This window comes from Malaclemys terrapin, chromosome 1 (genome assembly GCF_027887155.1).
Source record: "Malaclemys terrapin pileata isolate rMalTer1 chromosome 1, rMalTer1.hap1, whole genome shotgun sequence".
NCBI classification, from domain to species: Eukaryota; Metazoa; Chordata; order Testudines; family Emydidae; genus Malaclemys; species Malaclemys terrapin.
Window position 1 is genome coordinate 57,512,960 of NC_071505.1, and position 26,674 is coordinate 57,539,633.

The window sequence follows — 26,674 nt, forward strand, 5'->3', positions numbered from 1 at the left end:
GGTGCACAGAGAATATAGGATCAATTTTTATCAGAATGTAAAGTTCTTTGGGCAGGGACTTTGAATGAGATTTTCCAAGCACCCAATTCCCAGTGAGATTTGCATCTAACTCCTTTAGATACAACTCCCAATAATAAACTTAATATATTGGTAGGTGTCAATACAAATACATGTTATATGCTTTTCCATGGCAGATTATTTACAAGACAATCTTAGTTCATAAGATTCATCTCAACTGAGCTGAAAATTCAGAAAAAAACTTAGCCTCTTAATAATTATAGGTAATTCCTGCAAATGTATATGTATATTTATTAGGGCTGTCAAGGGATTAAAAAAATTAATCATGATTAATCATGTGATTAGTTGCACTGTTAAACAATAATAGAATACCATTTACTTAAATATTTGTGGATGTTTTCTACATTTTCAGATATATTTATTTCAATTACAGAGTACAAAGTGTACAGTACTCACTTTATATTTTTGATTACAAGTATTTGCACTGTAAAAAACAAAAGAAATAGTATTTTTCAATTCACCTAATACAAGTACTGTAGTGCAATCTCTTTATCATGAACATTGAACTTACAAACGTAGAATTATGTAAAAAAAAACAACTCATAGACTCATAGACTTTAAGGTCAGAAGGGACCATTATGATCATCTGGTCTGACCCCCTGCATGCTGCAGGCCACAAGACCCTTCCCTGGACTCTGCCGTTGAAGTCCCCAATCCTGTGTTTTAGTGACTTCAATCGGCAGAGACCCTCCTGCTAGTGATCCCTGCCCCATGCTGCGGAGGAAGGCGAAAAACCTCCAGAGGCTCAGCCAATCTACCCTGGAGGAAAATTCCTTCCCGACCCCAAATATGGCGATCAGTAATACCCCGAGCATGTAGGCAAGAGTCTCTAGCCTGACCCTTGTTGGCCATTATGCTATTTACGTACCATTGCTTGGTTTTCCTCGGCTACTATGTTTTACCATTAAACCATTCCCTCCATAAACTTATCTAACTTAATCTTAAAACCAGACAGGTCCGTCGCCCCCACCGTTTCCCTCGGAAGGCCGTTCCAATATTTCACCCCTCTGACGGTCAGAAACCTTCGTCTAATTTCAAGCCTGAACTTCCCCACGGCCAGTTTATATCCATTTGTTCTCGTGTCCACATTAGTACTAAGCTGGAATAATTCCTCTCCCTCCCTTGTATTTATCCCTCTGATATATTTAAAGATAGCAATCATATCCCCCCTCAGCCTTCGCTTTGTCAGACTAAACAACCCAAGCTCCTCTAATCTCTTTTCATACGACAGGTTTTCCATTCCTCTGATCATCCTAGTCGCCCTTCTCTGCACCCGTTCCAGTTTGAGTTCATCTTTTTTAAACATGGGAGACCAGAACTGCACACAGTACTCCAAATGAGGTCTCACCAGCGCCTTATACAACAGAAGCAGGACCTCCCTATCCCTACTAGATATACCTCGCCTAATACATCCCAAGACCGCATTGGCTTTTTTCACCGCCACGTCACATTGTCGACTCATAGTCATCCTGCGGTCTACAAGGACCCCTAGGTCCTTCTCCTCTTCCGTTACTTCTAACCAATGCGTCCCCATCTTGTAACTAAAATTGTTATTAGTCATCCCCAAGTGCATCACCTTACACTTTTCACTATTAAATTTCATCTTATTTCTGATACTCCAATTCACAAGCTCATTCAAGTCTCCCTGCAGAATATCCCTATCCTCCTCCGAATTTGCAACTCCTCCCACTTTCATATCATCCGCAAACTTTATCAGCCCACTCTTGCAATCGGTTCCGAGGTCAGTTATAAATAGATTAAATAAAATGGGTCCCAAAACCGAACCTTGAGGCACTCCACTAGTAACCTCCCTCCAACCCGACAGTTCACCCTTTAATACGACCCGCTGCATTCTCCCCATTAACCAATTCCTTATCCACCTCTGGATTTTCATATCGATCCCCATGTTTTCCAGTTTAACCAATAATTCCTCATGGGGTACAGTATCAAACGCTTTACTGAAATCCAGGTATATCAGGTCCACCGCATTTCCCTTATCTAATAAGTCCGTTACTTTCTCAAAGAAGGAGATCAGATTCGTTTGGCATGATCTGCCCTTCGTAAAACCATGCTGTAATTTATCGCATTTGCCATTAACCTCTAGGTCCTCAACTAGTTTCTCTTTCAGAATCTTCTCCAGCACCTTGCACACTACAGATGTTAAACTAACAGGCCTGTAGTTACCCGGATCACTTTTTTTCCCTTTCTTGAAAATAGGAACCACGTTGGCTATTCTCCAGTCTAACTGGACCACCCCCGAGTTTACAGATTCATTAAATATTATCGCTAATGGGCCTGCTATTTCCCGTGCCAATTCCTTCAATATTCTCGGATGAAGATCGTCCGGTCCTCCCGACTTAGTCCCATTAAGGCGTTCAAGTTTTGTTTCTACCTCGGATGCGGTAATCCCCCATCCTGTATGCCCCTCTGTAACGGTGCTAGTATCCCTAATACCTTCATTGGCCTCATTAAACACCGATGCAAAATATTCATTGAGATATTGCGCCATGCCTAGATTATCTTTAATCTCCTCTACGGCTATAGTCTTCAGCGGTCCCACTTCTTCTTTCTTTGCTTTCTTCCTATTTATATGGCTGTAAAACCTTTTACTATTGCTTTTAATTCCCCTCGCTAGGTCCAACTCTACACGGCCTTTGGCCTTTCTCACTCTATCTCTACATTCTCTGACTTCACTAAGGTAAGTTTCCTTACTGATCCCTCCCCTCTTCCACTCTTTGTACGCTTTCTGTTTTTTCCTAATCGCCCCTTTGAGTCATCCAAGCTCATCCAGCTTGGTCTAAATCTCTTGCTTAGTAATCTTTTTCCCTTTTTGGGGATACAGGCCTCTGACAGCTCATGCATCTTTAATTTAAAGTAATCCCAGGCTTCTTCTGCCTTTAGATCCCTTAATACGTTTGCCCAATCCACTTCCCTTACCAGTCCCCTTAATTTGTTAAAATTGGCCTTTTTAAAATTATAAACCCTAGTCTTTGACTTAATTCTGTTACTCCTTCCATTTAGTTTAAACCGAATTAGCTCATGATCACTGGAGCCCAAGTTGTCCCCCACTACCACTTCCTCAACGAGGTCCTCACTACTTACCAGAATCAAATCTAAAATGGCCTCCCCCCTCGTCGGTTCAGCTACCACTTGATGAAGGAATTGATCAGCAAGCACATCTAGGAACATCTGAGCCCTATTATTGCTACTAGCATTTGTTCCCCAATCTATATCCGGGAAGTTAAAGTCCCCCATAATTACACAGTTTCTATTAGTATTTACTTCCCTTAATACATTAAATAGTTCCTTATCCATATCCTGGGTCGATCCCGGCGGTCTATAGCACACCCCAAGCACTATCCCCGGAGAGGCTCTAGTAGTCCTTTTACCCAGTGTGAGTATTGCCCAGACGGACTCCGTGTTATCTATTCCATCCACTATTATTTCTTTACAGCTTATTTCACTATTGACATACAATGCCACCCCCCCACCTTTACCTTTATCCCGGTCTTTCCTAAACAGCGCATATCCCTCCATACCTGCGTTCCAGTCGTGACTGCCATTCCACCACGTTTCAGTTATTCCTACGATATCCGGTTTCAATTCTCGGACCAAGAGCTCCAATTCCTCCATTTTATTACCTAGGCTTCTTGCATTGGTGTACAAACACCCTAATGTATATCGTTTAGCCTGTCTCCCATTAGTAGCACTGTATGTTGCGGGCCTCTTTGTGTCCGTCCCCCCTGTCCTTCCTAAGTCCAATCTCATCTCTCCGGCTATGTCTCCTCTTATTTCACTCAGCTTTTCAATACTGGAATCTGGCGTGGAGATTAACTGTGCATCTCCCAACCTTCTCCCCAAACTTCCTAGTTTAAAGCTCTTTTGATAAGATGAGCCAGCCTTCCTCCCAGAAGTCTATTTCCTTCCCTACTCAGGTGAAGCCCATCTCGCGAGAACAGGTGTCTGTCCCCGAAAGCCTCCCAGTGGCCATACATCCCAAAGCCCTCCTTATAGCACCACTCCCTTAGCCAACTATTTATTCTCACAATCCTATCAACCCTTTGCTGCCCTTCCCTCGGAACAGGCAGAATCCCACTAAAGATAATCTGAGCCTCTATCTCCTTGAGAGTCTTCCCCAGCCTGGCATAATCTCCCTTGATTCTCTCTAACGAGAACCTAGCTGTGTCATTTGTTCCTACATGAAGGATTATCAAGGGGTTCTTACCTGCTCCTTTTAGGATTCTTTTCAACCGCAGGTCCACATCGCGTATCTTCGCGCCCGGTAGACAGCACACCCTTCTGTTCTCCGGGTCCGCCCTGGTCACAGGCCTGTCCAATCTCCTCAGTAAAGAGTCTCCAATTCAATACACCTGCCGTCACCTGGCAACAGTGCGATCTAGTAATCTAGTCTCCGATCCCTCTAGTCCTGACCTGTGTCTGTTCCTATCTTCCCTTATGCTCCCCCTTATGCCTTCCTGTATCCTCTGGTGGCCCATAATTGGTGCTGTCTCCATCAACTCCTCCCCCCTCTCTCTCGGACTAGCCGCTCTTCTCTTCTTCCTCACCCTCCCACCTTCAGTCACCACCTGCTGCCCCTCTAGCTCGTTATCCAAACACTCAAACCTATTCCTGAGTTCTATTCCCCCCTCACTGGCCCTCCTTTTCCTTGGCCTGCTTCTCACAGTCACATGCTTCCACTGCCCTTGTTCTCCCCCTTCCATTCTCCTCTCGCTGTCATCTACTACTGCCTCCTTCTGCACCCTAGAGCATTCCCCTTCAGCCCCGCCTTGCCTATCCTCCATCAGCTGCTCAAACCCCCGTCTAAACTCCACCAGGGTCTCTACCTGCATCTCCAGCCCCTTAATCTTTTCCTCCAGTAACACTATAAGGCGACACTTCATACACACATACCTGTGTTCCAGCTCCCCTGCTAGGACTATATACATACCACAGCTCCCACATGTCGCCATCTGCATTCTGTCTGCTGCTGCTGCTTGGCTCATGGCTGCTGCAGTCTCTGCCCACAGCACCTGGGGAACCAGAACACACACCACACCGCGCCCTCCTGCCTCCCCCTTTACCTCCCCCTGCAAACTCCCTCTCAAACTCCCCTGCATTCAAGCCTGCAAGTCCACTTAGTCCTACTTCGTGTTCAGCCAATTGCTCAGACAAACAAGTTTCTTCACATTTGCAGGAGATAATGCTGCCTGCTTCTTGTTAACAATATTACCTGAAAGTGAGAACAGGCATTCTCATGGCACTGTTGTAGCCGGCGTCGCAAGATATTTATTCAGGTGCGCTAAAGATTCATATATCCCTTCATGCTTCAACCACCATTTCAGAGGACATGCGTCCATGCTGATGACTGGTTATGCTTGATAACAATCCAAAGAAGTGTGGATGGACGCATGTTCATTTTCATTATCTAAGTCAGATGCCACCAGCAGAAGGTTGTTTTTCTTTTTTGGTGGTTCGGGTTCTGTAGTTTCTGCATCGGAGTGTTGCTCTTTTAAGACTTTTGAAAGCATGCTCCACACTTCATCCCTCTCAAATTTTGGAAGGAACTTCATATTCTTAAACTTTGGGGTGAGTACTGTAGCTATCTTTAGAAATCTCACATTGATACCTTCTTTGCATTTCGTCAAATCTGCAGTGACAGTGTTCTTAAAACGAACATGTGTTGGGCCATCATCCAAGACTGCTATAATATGAAATATATGGCAGAATGTGGGTAAAACAGAATAGGGGACATACAATTCTCTCCCAAGAAGTTCAGTCACATATTTAATTAATACATTATTTTTTAACAAGTAAAGTCATTCTTGATCCATTCCAGTGGGAATCTAGCAGTGTTATTTGTTCCAACATACAGCACAATAAGTAGATTTTCCCCTCTCCCATCAGGATCCTTTTCAGCCTCTTGTTCACATCTCAGATCCTTGCTCCTGGCAGAGAGCACACTCTTCTGTTCTCTGGATCTCAGTTCTCTGTATCTGGTCTGGTGACAGGCCTGTTGATTCTTCTGAGTTTGGAACTCCCAGTCACACAGACCTGTCTCTTCCTGGTGTTCTCTCTCACAGCTCCTGTACATCATCCTCATTTTTCTTTGGGCTCTGGTCCCTGATTACCTCCATCATCTCTTCCTCACTTCTGCCAGGACTGCATCCCTTCTTTTATTTGCTGCCATCCCATCTTTTGCCTGTTTCTCTTCATCGTGCCCAGTGTAGCAAACTGTTAATCAACTCATCTTCACTGCCACTTGCTCCTCTTTTCCGGGGCTTTGTCCTCGTGGTCATGTTCTTCCATGGATCACTCTCCGCTTCTGGCTGTCCTCCCTGCAGGTCCTTTTGTTCAGCAGGTGTCTGCAAATCTTGAGTTGTCTGTACCACCTCTTCTGTCCTCACCTGCATTACTTTCATATATCCATCTCAATTCCTATAGCTGCATGTCTAATTCTTGGATGTTCTCTGCCATGAGCTCTCTCAGGTGAAATTTTATACCCATTCAAGGATGATGCACATTCTGCACCTTCTGCATCTGACCACCTTCTCCCACCAAACTCCCACTCAAACTCTGCTGTTAGCTGCTACCTGTTCACTAAGTTTCCAAACAAACATTCCCTTTTTATGGTACAGACATTCAAATGTTATCAGGATTAATATGTGGCCTTTGTGAAAAAGTTATGTGCATGCCATGCAAAGGAACCAATGCTGCCTGACTAAACTAAGTTGGCATAGACAAGTGTGATTTGGCAAAGAAGATAGACGTTCTTCACTAATGAATGAGTGAGCAATACAGTGTGGGTAGAAGCAAACTGCCAAACAGCAGGATCACTCCCAAGAATACATCAAAGCTGTTCCTATTACATGGCTTGACTCAGTTCTTTCTAAGTATTGGTGGGTCAATCTTCTCACTTTTCACTGTTTTTTAAATGTATACAAACAAAAATTATATGGCATTAGAAGTCAGTATGTTAAACTCATTAGCCATGCAAAACAGGACTCAAAATATTCTTTAGCTTTTGCTTAGACCCTAGCCACATGTATCTTACCATTATTTCTGGGACACCAGATATGCCAAGTATCCTGTCTTTATCTGTCTGTGCTAGTATTACATAAGTCTCATTTCTTTTTTAGGCTGACTTTCCTCCAAAAATCACTAGAGCAATTTATAAATTACAGGCCATAGTACATTATTGGAGAATAAGGCTCAGTGTAGCTAATGTGAAGTATCTATATGCCAGTGGAATCAGAGGGTCTTCCAAGTCTTCCAAGGATGTGACAGAATTACATAAGTGGGGAGGGGAGGAGAGAGATTTGTTGCAAAGGTGCAAGCAAGCAACTTTTTCATAACTAAAGTGAGGGTGAGGAGGGCATGCTCCACATGATCACACATTGCACAATTCAGCAACAGGATGTGACAGTTATAGGTTGAGCCGTATTCTGCCCATGCGAGTAAATGAATAACCACTGTCAGTCTGTCTTATTCAGTGGCTTAATACAGCTGTTAGTCTCTCAAAAATCAATTCTCTTTTACAAATATGGTAAAATACTCATACCTGTTTTTGTCTCTCACGTTTAATGTCACTCCGATCAAAATAATGTTTCCCAATGTTTAAAATTGAGAGCCCAGGTCAAGGTAAAACACTCAGTTACAATGCACTTAACTATCAAGACCCAATATGGTGTATTTATTGATAGAATATCATACATCAGGTATTTTGTTAAATATTGAGGAATGGAACAGCAAACAAAAAATGGAGATAGTTAAGCAGTGCACACATCATGGACTAGTTTATTGCATTTAAAAACAGCTTTGATAATCATCTGTTGGAAATAAGTGTAATAATTGGGTATAATTATATATTCAAAGCTAAAGTTCCCAAGTGGTGGATAGGGGAAAGAGAGCCCAGATACTGTGGTGTTGGGCTAGATTTTTAAAGGCGTTTAGGCCTGACATCAATGGAAGTTAGGCTTCTAGGTACTTTTGAAAATTCCCCTAAGTGCTTATCTGCCTTTCTGGGTGCCTAGATACCTTTACCAATATATAACTAAAGACATAGAGCTGGCAAACTGAAAATTTTAGAAAAGAGGCTTCATTTTAATACTTCATGTCCAATGCGTTTCAGTTTTTTGTTAAAATGTGATGTGTATGACAGTGCTCCAACTGGGGGTTATAAGTGGGAATGCTACAGCCACATTCCTCACTGCTGCCATTTAGGAAAAAATGGTGATGAGCCGGGGGAGGGGGGAACCATCCCTTTCCCCCTCTATTACAAGCACTGATGAATGCCATGTTTTAGGAATCAGTGAGATGCTGAAGTATTTTTAATGGCCTCTGAGATCAGTTGTCAACGTACCATCAGTGGCTTGAAATTACACTTCTTGGAGGATATGGTATTGTGTATGTTTCCTAGCATTAAAGCAGCCATTTTTTTTTCCTGGGCAAAGAGTAGGTTGGTCAGAATCCTGGTTTGCAAGGTTTGTTCTGGTCTAGAGGAATAGTCCTGGTACTCCAACTGGTTTTACTTAAATCAGCCTCAGTAAATCTGAGGACCGCCCACCTGTTTTCTCCATTAGCTTTGCTGTGTGTGCCTCCTTCAGCTGCCTCCTCGGTTTCTCCCCATTCCTTTGCTGGCTAATCAGCTGGTGAGCAGAAGCCACTTCTGCTTCCAGTGACAGCAGAGTGGCACAAAGACAGCATCTGCTGAAGGAATGCAATGCAACAGCAGAGGGCAGCTCCTGACCCACTGGGAGAAAGATCTTTAGACCTGTGTGTTGGCTTTGGCAGGGAGAGAGGAGACATGGAGAGTGTGTCCAGTAGCCATGGAGTGGGCTAAGAGGAAACAGGAAATATGGAGGTGGGGAGACTGAGAGGAAGAGGGTTCCTGCAGGGATGCTGGGAAGTGAAGAAGGTGAGAGACCTTGAGGTGAGGATTAGATCTGGTCAAAGAAAAGAGCAAATAATTGAAAATGCAGAAGTGGGACAGAGGATACAACTAGCAGGATCAGAGCAAGAAATATGTATAAAGTTGACTATGCATCCTTTATTCATCTCCCTTGTGCATATGCATTATGATAGACTTTACATGATCGCATACTATTTTTCAGAGGTCCCCTGCCTCATTCAGTGTGGATGAATCAGATACAGTGGAAGAGGCTGTCAATCTGTAGGACCCTTGCCTCAATTTTTGCAGAAGTTGGGAGGTGTTAAGAACAAGGCAGGGGATTGCAGGAAGAGGCAGGATGGTCTCATGGTTAAGGCAGTTGAATGCTGTCTTTGAGAATGCGATTCTATCCCTGTCTCTGCCCACACAGTTCCTGTTTGATGCTGGGCCAATCACTTAAACTAGACATTTCACAGGTGGTCACTAATTGTGTGTGCCTAATTTTTCTGAGTGCTTGAGACCCTGAGGTCTGATTTGCAGAAGTGCTGAGCACTCAGTTGCAACTGAAGTCAATGGGAGCTGTGCTTTGAACATATTACATGCTGTATAATGCTAAGAACTCTGAGAAATCAGACCGTAGACATCTCAGATTGGACACCCCAGATCTGTTGATTCTTTTGATCTTACTCTCTCTAGACCTCCATTCCCCATCTGTAAAATGGAGATAATAGCCCCCTGAACCTTACAGGGGTGTTATGAAAAGTTCATTGATGGTTGTGAACAGCTCAGATACTCTAGTGATGGGTGCTGTAGGAAAGCCCAGGAGGAAATAATTCAGTCTTCAGAGCAGGGTTTGAATAGTGTGCAGTAAATAAGGCCTGGGACCACACATTGAACAATTGGAAGAAAATAACATGTTTAATCTCATTCCTGCATGGCAATGTGTTGTGATTAAAAAAAAAAAAATAGAATCCAGAGTTGTGCAGGCCCAGTGGACAGTAATTTGTCAAAGGTCTTCACTGGATAGGAAACAGTGTTCTAGCTGCCATATAAGACACCCATCTCTGATAGGACATGACTGACCAAATTCTGTTCCCTGAATATGGTAGTGTAGGTGTAACACAGCAGAACTTGTCCCGCTGTATGGTATTTCAAGACAGAAAAATGTTAGTAGAACCAATAAACTCACCCAACGTCTTCTTTGTCCATTCCTGGAGGATCTAAGCTGTAATAATCATGTCAGATACTCTTCTGCTAAACCATTTATGTAAAGCGACAGTCAAGAACTATAGTATATGATGCAAAGTGGATGGATGTCACACCCACTTCAGAATTTCACGATGTCATGTCTTTGTAGAGTGAGAGTGAAAAGGCAATTTTATTGTCCTGAAGCATGCTCAGTGATGTAGTGTTGTGTGTGTATATATTGGATTCATGGATATTTTATCTGCTTTAAGATGAGGATGCCTATTGAGAGTTAGGTATGTATTAGCCAAGGATGCAGAGGGTATCCTGTGACACCTGGAATCAGTCATAAAAATATGAAGTACAAAGGATTTAATGTATTTTCCAACATCTCATTTGACACATATTTAATAAAATGTCAGTAGCAGTGCTGAGAGAACCATCCCACTTCTGGTTTAAACAGCACCTCATTAACTTTTGGGTCTTTTTTGTAGAGATGGTTGAAAAATTTCAACCAGGACCACTCATTTGCACACAAATGGCAAGCCGTGCGTTCACAAACAACACGTTTTATGAAGGTTCCCTTTAGTTAGTCTTATATAGCATATCTTCTTATATAGATGTTATGCAGGGACATAGATTTACGGTAGTTCTAATAAAACAGCAAACTGCAATCTAAAGAAAGATTGCATTTAGGAAATGAACGGGTTTCTTTTGTTCTGTTCACCCAGAATCTCAAAACCCTGCAACTAATGATATGTTTGCAAATGGTGAATGACTTTTGTGAAGTTACTAACCTTTACTTAGACAGAAACACATCTTTTTAAATAGAAAATTTTGATTAAAATGTGACAGATACATGTAAAGGAAATAGTTCCTTACTTCCTTTGTGACTGCAAATTTAATGTCCCTTGATTTTGATAAGCTGGCTGGTTATTTCCAAATCTCAAACGTTCACTTTTTAAGTAGGGGTATTGACAAGGTTGTGCTGACACATTAGCTTTGCCATATGTCAAACCCTAAGATTTTCCTGTTCTTTATCAACCTGGCTTTGAACCTAGGTATGGCATGGGGCTGGAGCTAGTCTTCTTTGATGATGATGTCCCTCCAGGAATAGACAGAAGTAAAGTGTTCATGTTGGTTCTCTTAGATCTACTGGGGAATGTTTGATAACCTTTGATTATCAGGTTTTTGTTAACTCTCCTGTAGACCATGGAAGGGGTAGGCAGCATTGCATAAGAGGCTTTGCTCTTTCTTCTAAGAGAAATCCTGAGGGAAGGGCTGAGTGGACAAATCTCTTTTTGTGGAGTTCCACGGGGTTCTAGTCTTTGTCTTCCATTCAAAAAGAATGTGAGACCACTGGAGGAGATGGAATGATTTAGGCTGCAATGATATCAGCATGCAAATGACAAACAGAAAAGCTCTGTCTCCTTTTCTGTTAAACTCAGTTGGTTCTTTTGCTTTCCAGTGTCTGGTTGAGACAAGATCTTGCCTGAGAATGAGTGAGCAGAAGTCCAGTCCACACAAGAGAAAGAGGAAGCATATAGAGGATACTTGATAGAAGATATGGTAAGGATAGTATCTTCTAAGTGGTTTCCATCTGCTTTGTCATCCTCAATTGCTTCTAGATTCCTGGATATCGTTAGTGTCTCAAATTTAGTTTATCATTTGTTAATGGTTTGCAGCAGTTTCTCTCTGGTGCAGACCTCACCATGGTTCTGCATACCTTGGTAAACTCTGGACAACTGTTCTATGTTCTATATGTTGCTACTCCTGAAATCACTTGGAAAAAAACATTGCTGGAGAATATGGCTTCCCTCTGAATTGGCATTATTAGCCAAAGAGGGCATACACCAACTGTTCAAAGACTACATTAGCTCACACTGCATTGGATTTCTGAGGGCAATGCAATGTGTTGACACTGATTATAGAGTCTAAATTGCTTGAGTCCTGCTCTCACCCTACATGTAATTGCCAACACGGCAGTAGAGGACAGCTGAGCTGCTTTGGCTCTCAGTTTCTAGATCTGAAGTCAGGAGGCAGGATATTTGTAATGGAGGGCTCTTGTCTATAAAATCTGATTTCCCCTCTGATCTACCAGAGCTTGCTGATCTTCAGAACATAGTGTTAAGGCCCAATGCATCTCTCAGGCTTTGGCCTGAGTGTGGTTGAGTTTTGGAAAGTATGTGTTGCAATCGGTGGAGAAATAAGTTTTTGGTGTTTATACTTGAAAGAGAGCAAGCCACCACTTAGGATGAGAGAGAACCCAAGTGGAGACCTAGTCATATGTTAATACAGAAGGGTGTCCTAATTTAAAAATCGTTCACTGGAATATTATATGAAATAAAGAGGGAGAAGTTAACCACAGGTGTACAGCGTGTGGAGCTGTTTTCCTCCTGACCTTTATATTACAAGAAGTAAAGATCTGGGCATTCTTAATTCAGAGGAGTATTTTTAAGACTGTTCTGAGTTACCTCTGGATCCAGGAGAACCTAGCAATACTTGATGGGGAACACCATCTTCAATCCAATGAATGGACTTTGGAGTCAACTCCTCCCCCCTCCTTCCTGTTTCCTGTCCTTTCAGACTCCCAACAGCCAGTGTTCCCAGTTCTAATAATCACAAGCAGCATCTAAACACCACAGAATGCTTCTGGTTTGTAGCCTCACACAGCATCACCTGGTAGCAAGATTAAAGCTTCCTATTTTTTTGGTTGGTTTGTTCTAAATCTTGTTTGACATCTTCGTTTTGTCACAGGTGGCTGGCGTTGGTAGGCTGTTCCATTCTCCTGGCCAGAGAAACTTAAGGTGGTGACTTTTTTTTCCTAGTTAAAAAATAAAACAACCCAAATCCTGTCCCTCTCCCCAAAAAAGCACATACAGAAAGGAGTGTGGTTTTGGTAGCAGGGACAGTGAAATAATGGTGGAAAATAGCTTGTGGAGGTGGAGTGGGATTGATTGGCTGGAACCAAAAGGAGTCTGAGACAAAGCCCTAAACAGCTGCTCACAGGGCTAAGCAAATTCCTTCAGGTTACGGCATAGTTCTCAGTTCAGGATGGAGCTGTCTAACTCTGCTATGTCTATGAAAGGGGTAATAAACAACTCTGAATGGATGTTACACTGACTTTTGTAATCAGAACTAGTCAACCTTTTACAAGGTTTAAAAAACAGCCAACCAGATACTTTTGGTACATACTAGACCATGGCTATATTTCTGTCTTTCCTCCCATCACCGGTTATTAGAGTGTGTGGTGACTCATAATTCCCAAGTAGCAGCTGTAGTAAGACAATGCCATTCAATAGGTTGTTGTTTTTACATTTTGTGCAGCTCTCAGACTTTGGTGGGTGCTTTAATAAACCGAAAAACAAATAAATGAGGAAAGATAGAGCAGCTGTCCTTTAGGCATGGTGCCTCAATACCACTTAGCTGTTTAATATGACAAATAGTGTTATCAAAAAAGAATCTCCTCTCAGTTGCTCCACTCCGGAGCAGTCCTGGCAGGGATAATTTGCTGAAGACATGAGCTGTGGCATGATTCAAAGAATCTTGCCAGTCACCACAGAGAGCAACTTTGGGTGCACATGTGTATCATGTTCATGGGGTATGCGTGTTTCCTGTTTCTGTAAGTAGCCTTAACTATGCTGGAAATCCTGAGGGATACTGGTCCCATCCACTATGCACAGCACTGATGGATAATATGCTTTCCCACAGAATGGTAGATAATTTATTAGTTGCTTGTTTCTGACCACCTCCCCGTGATACTGATGAAGTCCTCCAGGCTTGGGAGGCAGCAGGTTGGCTTATGCCAGATATAGTTTCCTGAGAAGACCCTTTGCTTAGAGCAGTGATGACCCTGACTGGGACTGAGAGTGTTGCCATCTCCAAATCCCCACTCAGCTCATCACATAGGTGTGTGATGGCTTCTGGGTTACTGCTCGATTACCTATGCCTCTTTTCAAGGCAGGACTTTCTTGGCTCCTAGATCCTGGTTGGAGGGTGTGGATGCCACCTCTGTCTCTGAGCCAAAATCAACCTTGTTTTTCTTCTCCTTTCCTTCACTTGCCACATCATACCCCTCTCCTAATGTGGCAGAGTGTTGTGCTGCAGCCAGTGGCTGGTGAATCCCATAGTCTATATATGCCATCCCTCAGAACCTCCAGATTCTGACCCTCTTCATCTTGGCCCCCTGCACTTCCCCTGCTGCTCTCTGGCTCTGCCCCATCTCTCAAGCCCCTTATGTACTGGCTGCTCACTATGGCTCTCATCAGCAGTTTGATTGCCTGTTTCAGACCACTAACTCTCATCCAAGTCCCAGTTTTTTAAATATGGTATAAGAATCTCGATAGGTAAGACTACTAAAATGGGAGTAGCATTTAAAAGCTGTGCTGAATAGTGTTTTTAATTCAGTCTAGAAGTGTTCACTCAAAACGGATACTCTTAATCATAGTTTAAATGTATATGGTTTAGAAATATTGAAATGTGTCATTAAACTTCTTGTGAACCTTTCAAGTTCTGGGTTAGTGCTGACATCTGCTGTTTACTATTGCTACATACATCAGACAATGCAGGGAATAGCTGCTTCTTGCTTTGCTTTCACTCAGTGGTGTTTCCTGCCTATGAAAATAGCATAATTTAGTGTCCTACAAGGCAAAATTAGTTGAGAAATATCTTTCACTAGATAAAGTAGGTCTTAAGATGGTCAATAAAGATGTCCAAGAAACACTACTCCTTTTTCCCATCAAACATTAAGACACTAAATGAAAACAAGAAAGGAATCTCTGAGGAAATTTAGCAAAAACAGATATTTACATTTAAAAAAAAGTAATTTAAAAACATTAAACTAATTCTAGTGCTTGCGAAAGGGGCAACGTAGCGAGGGAGGCGTTGTCTCCTGCCCTGACGGACATAGAGAGCCACGACCGCCCCCTGGTGGGCAGAACCAGGATACCCGCAGCCACCCCGCCAGCAGCAGAGGGGCGGGACAGGAACCAGAACTATAAAAGGCCAGCCCTCTAGCTCAGTTGGGGCAGAGCAGCTAGAGGAGCAGGATGTCTCTCCCCCACTGCTGGAGCCTGGACTTGATGGAGGCTGCTCCCGTGCCAGAGACCTGGAAGGACTGCTGGAGCTGCCAGACACCAGGGACACCGAGGAGCTGCTGCTTGCCATTTACCCGAGTGAGACCAACAACAACCCCGAACCCAGGTACCCCTGGACTGCGAGTGTAGGAAGGAGCCCAGGAAAACTGAATAGGGTTTGGCTGTGTGACTGATTGCAAGCTGGCCAGTGTGTTGTGGTCGGATTTCCCCACGACCCAGTGGTGGACCACTCTGCCACTGTTAGGGCCCTGAGCTGGGACGCAGTAGAACGGGAGGGCCTGCGTCCCCCTGCCACCCAACCATTGGGGTGGCAGCCTCACCACTTTGTGGTCAGGAGGCCTGCATTGGTCTGGCCCCCTCTGAACTACGGCGCCAGATGGTTTGCTGACTCTCTCACCAGAGAGCTGATCTCCCCTAGACTGCACTGTTGCTCTGCCTGACAGCAGGGAAGAGCCCCATACTGGAACTGATTGCTGCCCTGCCCTGATTGAGGGCCCAGGCGAATAGACTCTCTACTGCTCTACCTAACTGACTGTAGGTCAGAGCCTCTACTGGATTACAGCCCCATCCTGATTGCCCCTGAACTGAAGCACTCCAGAAGTGTCGTAGTGAGGGGCCGTGGGCTCCCGCCCTGACAGACAGGGACAGAGCTGCAACCGCCTTCCAGGCAACAATGACAGGCCTAGAAAATGGAGGTATCTGTGTACAGAGCACATCTTTTTGCAGCAGAGACCAACATTTTGTTCTGTGTTTGTACAGCACCTAGCACAATAGGGTGTTGGTCCTTGACTGGGGGCTCCTAGGTGCTATCGCGATACAAATAAATAATAATTAATATCTTATGAGCAGCAGATGCCCAAGCTTCCTTACACACATTATTTATATGAATGTGGTACCAAGGAACCCCAGCCAGGGACTAGGACCCCATTATACTATGGTCTATATACACATGCAACAAAGATGGCCCAAGCCGCAAGGCGCTTATAAATTAAGTACAGGGAAACCCTGCTATAACGCGATGATTGGGGTCCAAAAAATTCGATCGCGATAAATGCAGGGTCGCGGTATAGCGGGGTTACGAAAATTTTACCATTTCAAGCCGGTCAGTTTCAAGCCGGTCAATTTCTCTTGGGCAGAGAGCAGGGGAGACGTGCAAGGGGCAGAGGAGGAGCGAGGAGCAGCTGGGGAGGAGACTGGCTCTTCCCGCCAAAAGGAGAAGCGGGGGTAGAGGTAGTGGGGAAGGCACGTTCCTTTTTTTGTTTTTCTTCAGCGGTGCTCCGGCCGCCTTTTTTCTTTTTTCTTTTTGCGCTTAGGGCACATTATCGCAGGGCGCGTTATAGCGGGGTTTCCCTGTATAAGACAAGAGACCACAGATAGATAGAGACAGGCAAGGGAGTATATGGAAACAGTGAGACAATGTTAGCCAGCATGATAGGCAGTGGTCTCTGCACACTAGCTCCAATGTGCTTCAACTCTGGCCTCAGAAGCACCACCTAGAGTTGAGGGGATAATTCAGTCTTGGCCTCTGCTGAGACTACAAGCAAGAGTTTCAGTCAGTGACAAATGCGGTGCTGGCTGTGGGTTTTTTTGGTGTAGACACTGCCCACTAGGAAGTGGACTGAGATCATTACCTTATTTCACATAGGTTACTCAACTGTCATGTGGTAATAATGCCTGGTCATGTGGCCTGGACTCATACTAGCAATCGAGAGGTGAAAGGCTGTTTGTCACTTTGGCAGTGCATTGACTCTTCCAGTTCTTGCCTGCCTCTACTCTAACCTCACCCCCAACGTTTGTTTAGAACAATATTTTGGCTGATATATGCAAAAAAATTTCTTGGAAGGATTTAGCTATAATTAGAGGAGTCATTAAACTGTGGAGCAGGAGAGGTGTAGAGGAATTCCCAGCATTTTTCTGTTGGGATGGAAGCTGGCATCACTTTACGTTTCCAGTCCCAAAGCCAAATGAAAATAATTCTTCACGTAAACTTAATGGCTAGGTTTATTGGTGAAATTGTGATGTACCATGTGCTTACAGGGCCTGAGCATTAATCAGATAGAGCTTCTCACTTTTGCATTCTGCTGAGACCTGCTGCCAGTATTACCAAATGCAAGTATTCAAAATTGCTTTTGTGAACACAACACCTCATGAATCAGGCCACAAAAAATCATGATGTCTTTAAAATCTTGTGGTTTTTTTAAAAAATAACTTTTGGATTCCTTTTAGTTGCCTTCCAGTGTTGTAGTCCTGAGTTCCCATTTTCAAGCTTATCTCCATAGCCATGAGGGCTAAAAATTTACTTTTATTTAGATGAAAGCTGATATTCACATCTAACCACGACGTCAGGAGCCAAGGCTTTAAGAAAAGCACCAAATACCATGAGACTCTCAATTAAATCTTGAGAGTTGGCAACAGAGTCTCCTGTTCCCATGGAAGTCAATGGTAAAATTTCGGCATGGGGATCTGTATTGGCAGATCTGATTGCACGAGCAGGGCATATCATTATAGCAAGGTTTAAATCACCAATGCAGGGGAAGAAATTACTAATCTTAGAAAAAGCTGATTTTTTAAAAATACTTTACATTACAATAGTGGCATTTGCATTGCAATTCTGAATACAGTGTGAACATTAATGATAATATGAAACAAAGCCAATAATTAGTATAATGCTTAGTATATTTAACTCTTTACCATTTTAATTACTTTCACAAATGCAGTCAATATCCACCCCCAAACAACTTTCCTATTCTCTTGTTATTCAATTATTAATAGTGCATTATATGAAGACTTTAAAGCTCACTACAGATGACTGATATTGGAAAGTAGAAATATGCAAATAAATTAGCAAAGCCTAACAGTATTTTGTTTTCGAGAATAACAAGGCAGGAGCTTGGAATTATGGTTTCAGTGTATTACTAATCTATATTCAGTGATAGAGCTATGAACTGCCCCCATGAGTGAGCATGAATAGTCATTGGCCCAGAGAAAGAATTAAAATGTCTTTATGGTTAGGTCTCACCTAGAATATGGGAGACCCAAGTTCAAATCCTTGCTCCAACGTTTATTTAATTATACAAAGAACAACAGCTTCAGCAGGAGAGACTGTGAGTGACTTGTATCAGAATATCCCAAATCTCTGTGGTTAGAGCACTCTCCTGCAATGTGGATGACCCAAGTTCAAATCCCTTTTCCACATCCCAGGGTTGGGGAGTGAATCTTGGTTTTCCACATTCTAGGTGAGTACCCCTAGCCACTGGGTTAAAAGTTACAAGGAGGCTGCCAGCACCTGCTGCTCTTGTTTTGTGAATGTAGCCCATTCCAAATGCCCCAAAACATGTTTTGGATCAAACATGTTTTATGTGACCTGAAATAGATATTTTAGATTTGCTGCAACTTTTTGCAGTTTTTGCATTTGGAACTGAATGAATGGGACAAGCACTTTCCTGAGTCAGATCCATAATGCTTTTTAATGTCATCTTTTCCTGTTCCATACTGCTTTGTGTGTGTACCACTGCATGAGCAGAGATAGTTTGGGGATTTGCCAATGTACACTCTACTGATCTAGCCCTGTGCATTCTTGAATCCTTAGCTTGTGCGTATGTATGTGTGCACACATACGTGAGAACATGATACAAAATAGGCATGTAGTCCTGGAGTGAAAATCAGGACCTGAATTTTGGGATTGTGCCATCCCAGCAGTCTTGGTTTGTTCTGCTCTTGTGAGAAGACAGGTTCCAGAATAATGTGAATGTTGAACCTGAGAAGGCCCTGCAAAATCTTCATTAAAAGATAGTTACTGCTGGGAGGGTCTTGAAATTTACTTCAGCTAATACCCAGTCAAATATTTTTAAATCTATGTATCCTACACTAGTTAAAATAAAAAGATCCGGCACACCCATATTAGAAATGAAACTGAAGTTTTCCCATACCGAGGAAATATCACACAGAAGAGGTGGCATGATAAGACGTAAAGGTGCTCCAGCATGTGAAAGGCAAGATCCCAGTAACTCGTCACATTACTGATCTGGGTGGGGCTAGCTGGGGAAGCCAGTGCAGAAGGTGGCTTGGCTCTCCTATGTGAATGATATATCTGTATCATCTGGCTGCAGTTGGAAAGGTAGTTTGAGTTGATTTCTTCTGAGTTTGAGTTTGTACTTTTAGAACTAAAGTCAGCCCTGAAGAATGGAACGTGAAGAGACCTGTAGTTGACTGTTTTGCCTCCTGTGGGTAGGGAACCTGCATATTGGCTTCCACGTGGTCTCTTGAGTAGAAAGGTCCTGGGTCAGTTAAGGCTTTCAGAGTCAGAATCAATGCCTTAGTGCCTGCAGACCAAAAAGCAGCTAAGGCAGATCCTGGAGCACTTTTAATCACTTCCATGCTTCTTAATGAGCGGTAGGGTTCTTTGGTTTCTTAACTGTAACATTCATGGATAAAGCCCGTAGTGTTACTATCAATCTTGACCATGTAGGATGGGATCTCCCAGGAGCCACTCAGAGAACAAACTGTGAATTGGTCACAGTTCTTCTCTTCTCCCTATGCTCTGAGCAGGGAGTGAATTACTTCACTCCTTTTCAGGGAGCAGCTTATTTCCTGGTGTGCACTGAGCCACCCTAACTGGCGAAGAGGGGGAGGCAGAAGTAAGGTTCATCCCATTCTCTGCCCACTTCAGACCCACTTGCTTGTAGAGGAGAGTGTGACAGTGTACCCCATAAGGCTTTATGGGGGAGGGTGCTTATAAATGTATATATGATATAACTGGAATAGGGTTTTGCTACATATGCCATGTAACATATCTATGTAAAGGTTATGATCTACTTGTTATGTTCATCCTAGTTGTATGCAGGCACCATTTGTGTGTTCAAAGTTATGTATACGTGCTTGATTTCCAAGTAAGCTTTGTGAGGCATTTGGTCAGCTTCTTTAGGAAGGAATTCACAAGATTAAGTACCTGATCAGGAAGCATTTGGGGAACAATGCATCCTGGAATGCCCCAATCCACATAAGAAGTCTTCCTGGAGACATACAAGATACCATGTGGACAATGGCTTCTTCCTGTAAAGACTGAGTCATGCATGGACATGTGACTTGCCCAGGTGACTCCAGAACTCCATCTTGGAGCTGGACTTTGGATAGGAGTGAGGAGGGGGGTCTCCACCCACAAGAGAGAGTCTATTTAAACCCGTGGGAGACCCCTCCATTTTGTCTTCAGCTGGCTAAAGAAGGAGCCTCTCCAAATTCCCCCCCCCACAGGATACTTGAAGGAAACTGGAACAAAGGACAGTAACTGCAGGGGGTGTGAGTGATTGCTGGACCCAGGCTAAAAGGAGATTAGCCTGTAAAAGGGAGCATTCTGGAACTGGTGAGGATCTTATCTGTATTTAGTTTGATTAGACATAGATTTGCACATTTTATTTTAATTTGTTTGGTGACTTACTTTGTTCTGTCTGTTACTACTTGGAACCACTTAAATCCTACTTTCTGTATTTAATAAAATCACGTTTTACTTATTAATTAACTCAGAGTATGTATTAATACCTGGGGGAGCAAACAACTGTGCATATCTCTCTATCAGTGTTTTAGAGGGTGAACTATTTATGAGTTTACCCTATATAACCTTTATGCAGGGTAAAACGGATTTATTTGGGTTTAGACCACATTGGGAGTTGGGCATCTGAGTCTAAAGACAAGCACACTTCTGGGAGCTGTTTTCAAGTAAACCTGCAGCTTTGGGGCAGGTAATTCAGACCCTGGGTCTGTGTTGGAGCAGATGGGAGTGTCTGGCTCAGCAAGACAGGGTGCTGGAGTCCTGAGCTGGCAGGGAAAACAGGAGCAGAGGTAGTCCTGGTACATTAGGTGGCAGCTCCCAAGGGGGTTTCTGTGATCAACCCGTCACAGAGAGCATTGGGTGAGCAGTCCCTGCTCTTCTCACACACTGCTAGAGTCCCAGTCTGAGCAGGCCTCTCACTCTCTGAGCCATTGAGTAAGGGCTCTGACCATCAGGATGTTGGTTTTTCTCTTATTTTACCAATTTTAACATCAAGTTAACAAAGATTTGTGTCTGAGAATTATAATAGCTCTACATTTACCCATCTGCCTTCCCTGCAAAGGTAGGGGAAGAGATTCACATCCTGTTATGCTTTCCACTTAAATAATAAAGGTTCTAGAGGCAGCTCCCCCATGCCCAAGCAGAGGTGGAATACATCCCTTGCTAGCAATGGCTGAATAGAGAGTGTAGCTTAGTGATAGAGCACTGGACTAGGACTCAGGAGATTAGGGAACTAATCCAGGCTCTACCATTGACCTGCTCTGTGATCTTGGTCAAGTCACTTTGCCTCTGTTTCTCTTCTACTTTTGGTCTTTTTTCTATTTGGATTGTAAGATCTTTAGGCCAAGACTGTCTCTTGCTGTGTGTTTGCACCCTGCTTAACACAATGCGTTCCAGACCTCATTTGGTGCTATTGTAACAAATGATGGTAGAAGAGAACTTCCAAAGAAATGTTATATGGGTGTTATCTCCAGTGATGCTGTGGAATCAGGGATGCAGGAATGGGTTTTCATTCTATTCCAGTGTAATAAGACACCTGAGAACATAAATTGCAGGTCACTTTCTGTTTCATGTTTGCTCTGCTTTCGAGCTTGGTAGTGGCTTTTAGAACCTATTCTGAATAAATCAAACAAAAGGCACAGGACCTGAGAGCTACATACAGTGTTTTCTACCTCTGAGATAGCTCAGTGGTTTGAGCATTGGCCTGCTATAAACCCAGGGTTATGAGTTCAATCCTTGAGGGGGCCATTTAAGGAGCAGGGGCAAAAATCTGTCTGGGGATTGGTCCTGCTTTGAGCAGGGGGTTGGACTAGATGACCTCCTCAGGTCTTTTCCAGCCCTGGTATTCTATGAACTGCATACAGTAGATAATGATTTACAGACATGCAATATACAGAAAACCTATTATGCAAGTTGCCTAGAGTCATGGCATTTTAAAAAGGGACTCTAAGAATATTGTATCAATATAAGAGACAGAATATGCTTAAGATGGTACTGTGGTTTGGTAGTAATCATTTGGCGATAGTTTGTATTGGACATAATATTAATGATGGCTGTTCTGTACTTTCATGCTATGCTACATTTATGGAATTTTCCATTGTGCTTTAACTATGCAAGTCCCATATACAGTTAGATTTCCAGCAGTGGTAGTACAGGTAAAAACACTGCAAATGTGTGCCATAATTGTGCTCTATTTAGAGAGAGCAGCAACTCATGCATTTTCACAGCAGTCATCTCAGATGTGTTATACATTCTGTTTTATACATGCCAATCCATTAGCACAAATAAAACATAGTGGGTTGTTTTTCAAAATTAAGTGTTGCTATGAGGAATAAACATAGTGATATACCTTGTTTTAATTACAAGAAAACCGTTGACTAGCTAATGCACTCCCTTCTTTTAATCTAAGATAAAGAACCTGTGGAAGATCAATGCTCATTTCAAAGAGGTATGAAGCACCAGCAATTGGAGCTATCCATAAAAAGTTGTAAAAACATATAATGGATTGCTAAACACTGTAAGAATTTAAAAATTTCACCAGATACACTATTTCTAATATAGATGTTATCCTAGATGGGAACCTATTTCAAGCCCAGGATGGTTTACAAAATATTATTAGTAATGCTGATTATTAACATTTTAAAAAGACAATTCCAAATCAAAGGGAATAAGAAAATACTAAGTTTATTTTAAAACTCCTTAAAATAAAAGGTATATTAAAGTATCCCATTAAATAATTAAGCCATTAAGTCTTTAAGCAAAAAATGTATGTTAAGATCACAACTAGCACCTGTATAAATTCAGACAAAAGCTGAAAAATATTTTAGTTTAGCTTATTATAAAGAGTGAGCAAGAAGAAATGTTCATCTATGGTATTAGAAATTTTGAGACATACAAATTAAACTGTATGGGATCAGGTACTCATGAAAAGTAGGTCAGTACAATCAATCATATTGAGTTACCAAACTTGTGACACTTTAATAACATTTTGTATATTTACCTACTTACAAACAAGCTCTGTCTTGCACAGCAGATATACTAATTGCTATTAAGATTTATTATTATAATTGCAAAATCTGTCAAACAAAAGGTTGGTAATCAATCTGCTCACTAAGGTGCCCAATTTGTGAGGGGAAAAATGTATTAAACTCAGATTTCAGATTTAGGGGACAGATGGTAAAAATACAATGGCCTTGCTCCTTCCCTGTGCTATTGGCACAAAGCAGCCAGAAAGCTATCTTAATTTCTCCTCTCAAGATTCCCATTGTATATGATTAATTTTTGAACAGTGTTACAACTGAATTCCATCCCACTTGAAAAATGCCCCTCCTGGGCCCCTTGGAGTGGGTGTAGCCTGGAAACAAGGCCATAAGTGGAACATATCCACAATCTCTAGTTGCTGGATCAGCTTCTCGGAGCCCTGGAAATCCAAATGTAACTTAGGGCAGCCTCAGTGCTTCTTTCAGTAGTGCCAGAGCACTGGCCCAGAATGTGAACAGGCCAGGATAGGGATTTTGCAAAGGATTTTTGCTATAGATACTTCTCTGAGCCTTTGTGAGGAAGGAGAAGGATGTTGCTTGGGCTCATTTTGCCACTTTGGCACATACGCCCAATGAAGCCTGTATTTACATGGGATTCTTTCCCTCCACACATGTATTTGTTTGTTATAACTTAGCCCAGAGAAAGCATGCCAGAAAATAATGATATATATCAGAGTGGACATAGATTTCTTATTAGAAAATATCCCAGGAGACTGGTGGGCTGTGTGTATTTCTGTTTTTGACATCCACGCCATTGAAGTAACAGGAGGATTAGGAGGAGATATTTCTGTTGTGGGATACGTACTTAAGGCATTATTTTAATTTAAAGAAAAGGAGAGGCCAGCGAAACTGCACAGTAAAGGGGTTAGTGCACTTAATGCCCTGGCTTGAAGATAACAAGATCCATAAGGCAAGTATAGCAACTTACTGTGATCTCAGGACAAAGAACTGATAGTAAGAGACAGGGGAAAATTACAAAAATGCATTTTAATATAACCAATTGTTATGTCCGGATCTGAGTAACAAACTTTGAAAAACAGAGGTGAGGCATTACCAGGATATCTTTGTGGTTAAAGTTGTTTGGTAACCTGCCCAACTTCTGAAGGGAAACAATTTTTGAGGTGGGGGTGGGAGACAGCTGCACAGGACATGAAGCTTTCACACAGACACACCCAGGTTATGATGCACAATACCCTCCAGATATCTCCAAGAAGCCTACAAAGCAAATATCACCTTTTATACCCATTTAATTGACCCAAGTTGTCAGAAGAACAATTACAGGAAATTAACATCAGTCAAAAAAGACATATTAGAGGGTGTCCATACAATAAAAGCATTCCCCAGGCCCAGATGGCTTTCCCGCAGAGTTCTTTACAAAGCCCTTGGCTCAAAGAGCCATATTTATATCTGAGTTAAGACTACTGAAATCAATGGATGAATATGGGCTATAAAATTGCTGCTTTTTTCATGCATGTTTATTGCATCTTTAAAAAAATTCTATTTAAACTCACAGGTATAGAAAAATACATAAATTTTATAAAGATAAGATCATTTAACATAAGCAAGGCACTGTTACAATTAAAAACTTCAATAAATAATACCAATGTGGCTCTATCATTTAAAGGAAGGCAGGTCTCTGGATTACTGCTCCAGTTACATTATATCATTTTGCAACACTGACAGGAGTGGGACAGAGGGAGAAATGCAGAAAAATTCTGTTTCTGGACAAAATTGCAAATATATATAAATTCACCAAGACCAGGATTGGTTTATGAATGATAGGTATACAGCAGGCAATGTTTGAAAAATCCTTCAACCTGACCATCCACTAAAATGCATAACATTAGGATGAAAAGGCAGTTGATTGAATCAAGCAAAACTTTTAAAGATCTTTCCAATATGGTCATGGAGTGGGAATTTCTGTTTAATTCAGGGCACCAGTGCAGCTCTTAGAACCTCTCTCATAGCTGACAGAGGCAAAACCAGCCATTTCAAGGGAGGCCTGGGGAATAGAAAGGGCATCTCCATCTGGCCCCTTTGCCATGTTACCCTTGGCACAAATCATTAAGATCAGCCCTAAAATAAAAGGAATTAAAGTTGATCCATCTAAATATTCTGTGTGTGTGTGTAGGCCACCTGATCATCTGACAGACCCTGAAATAGCCTATTCTGAAGTAATAAACTTTGGAACTGCATGGTTCAATTTTAGACTTCAAAGTAAATCAGTACTCTCTCCCTCAACCCCTCATCCAAAATCTTGATCTCCAAAGAAACTAGATTAAAGGATATCACGTTTCAAAATTACACAGATACTGGCTTCAGATGCCTAGGAATCCAACTTACTTTACAAATTTGACCAACTTTATGATTTAACTTTCATAGTCTTACTAAAACAAATCTCACTGGATTGGAAAGATTAGTCTAATCGTATTATCAACTGGTTTAGCAGAATTAATGTTATAAAAATGGTAACTCTGCCAAGATTTTTACCTTAACTTTATTTACTGCCAATGTTCTGTACTTCTTTACAAAACGTATCCAGATAGTTAATGAATTAATTTAGTGAAGCAAAAGACCAATGATTTTTCCGCTTCTGACCTGGGTATTTCCAAGATGCAGTTCCCTGCCTTACGCCCAACACAGACAGGCTGCCCAATCACACCTGCTTACTTTCTCTTAAGAGACGGTTGACATAGTGACTGCCCATGGTTATAGATACCACACAGTTCTTTTTATGCCACCCTTTATTATTCTTAAGGCACGTCCACCTCTAAGCTCTACCACTAAGCACTTCTATAACTGTTTATAGTCATGTCCTGAACTAGGGGTTGAAGCTCTGTAGCAATCTGTTTCTAAACTGATCTAGTATGAAAACTGATCAGTCCTGAGCAGACCTTGGTTTTAATCCTGACTCAGCCACAGTCTTCCTGTGTGAGCTGGGACAAATCATTAAATCTATTCTGTGGGCAGGTCTACACTACAAATTTACAACGGTGCAGCTGCACCGATGCATCTGCACCTCTGTAGCACTTCTGGTGAAGATGCTCTAAGTCAAAGGGAAAGAGCTCTCCTGTTGGTTTAATAACTCCACCTCCACGAGAGGTGGTAGCTATGTCGGTGGTAGCTCTCCCACCAACATAGCACTGTCTATGCCGGCACTTAGGTCAGTATAATTATGTTGCTCAGGGGTGTGGATTATTCACACCCCTGAGCAACGTAAATTATAGTGAAGTAATTTTATAGTATAGATCAGGGCTCAGCCTCAGTTCCCCATTTGTCAAATGAGTATAATATCTCCCTACCTCACAGATATGTTGTGAAGATAATCCATTAATGACTGTGA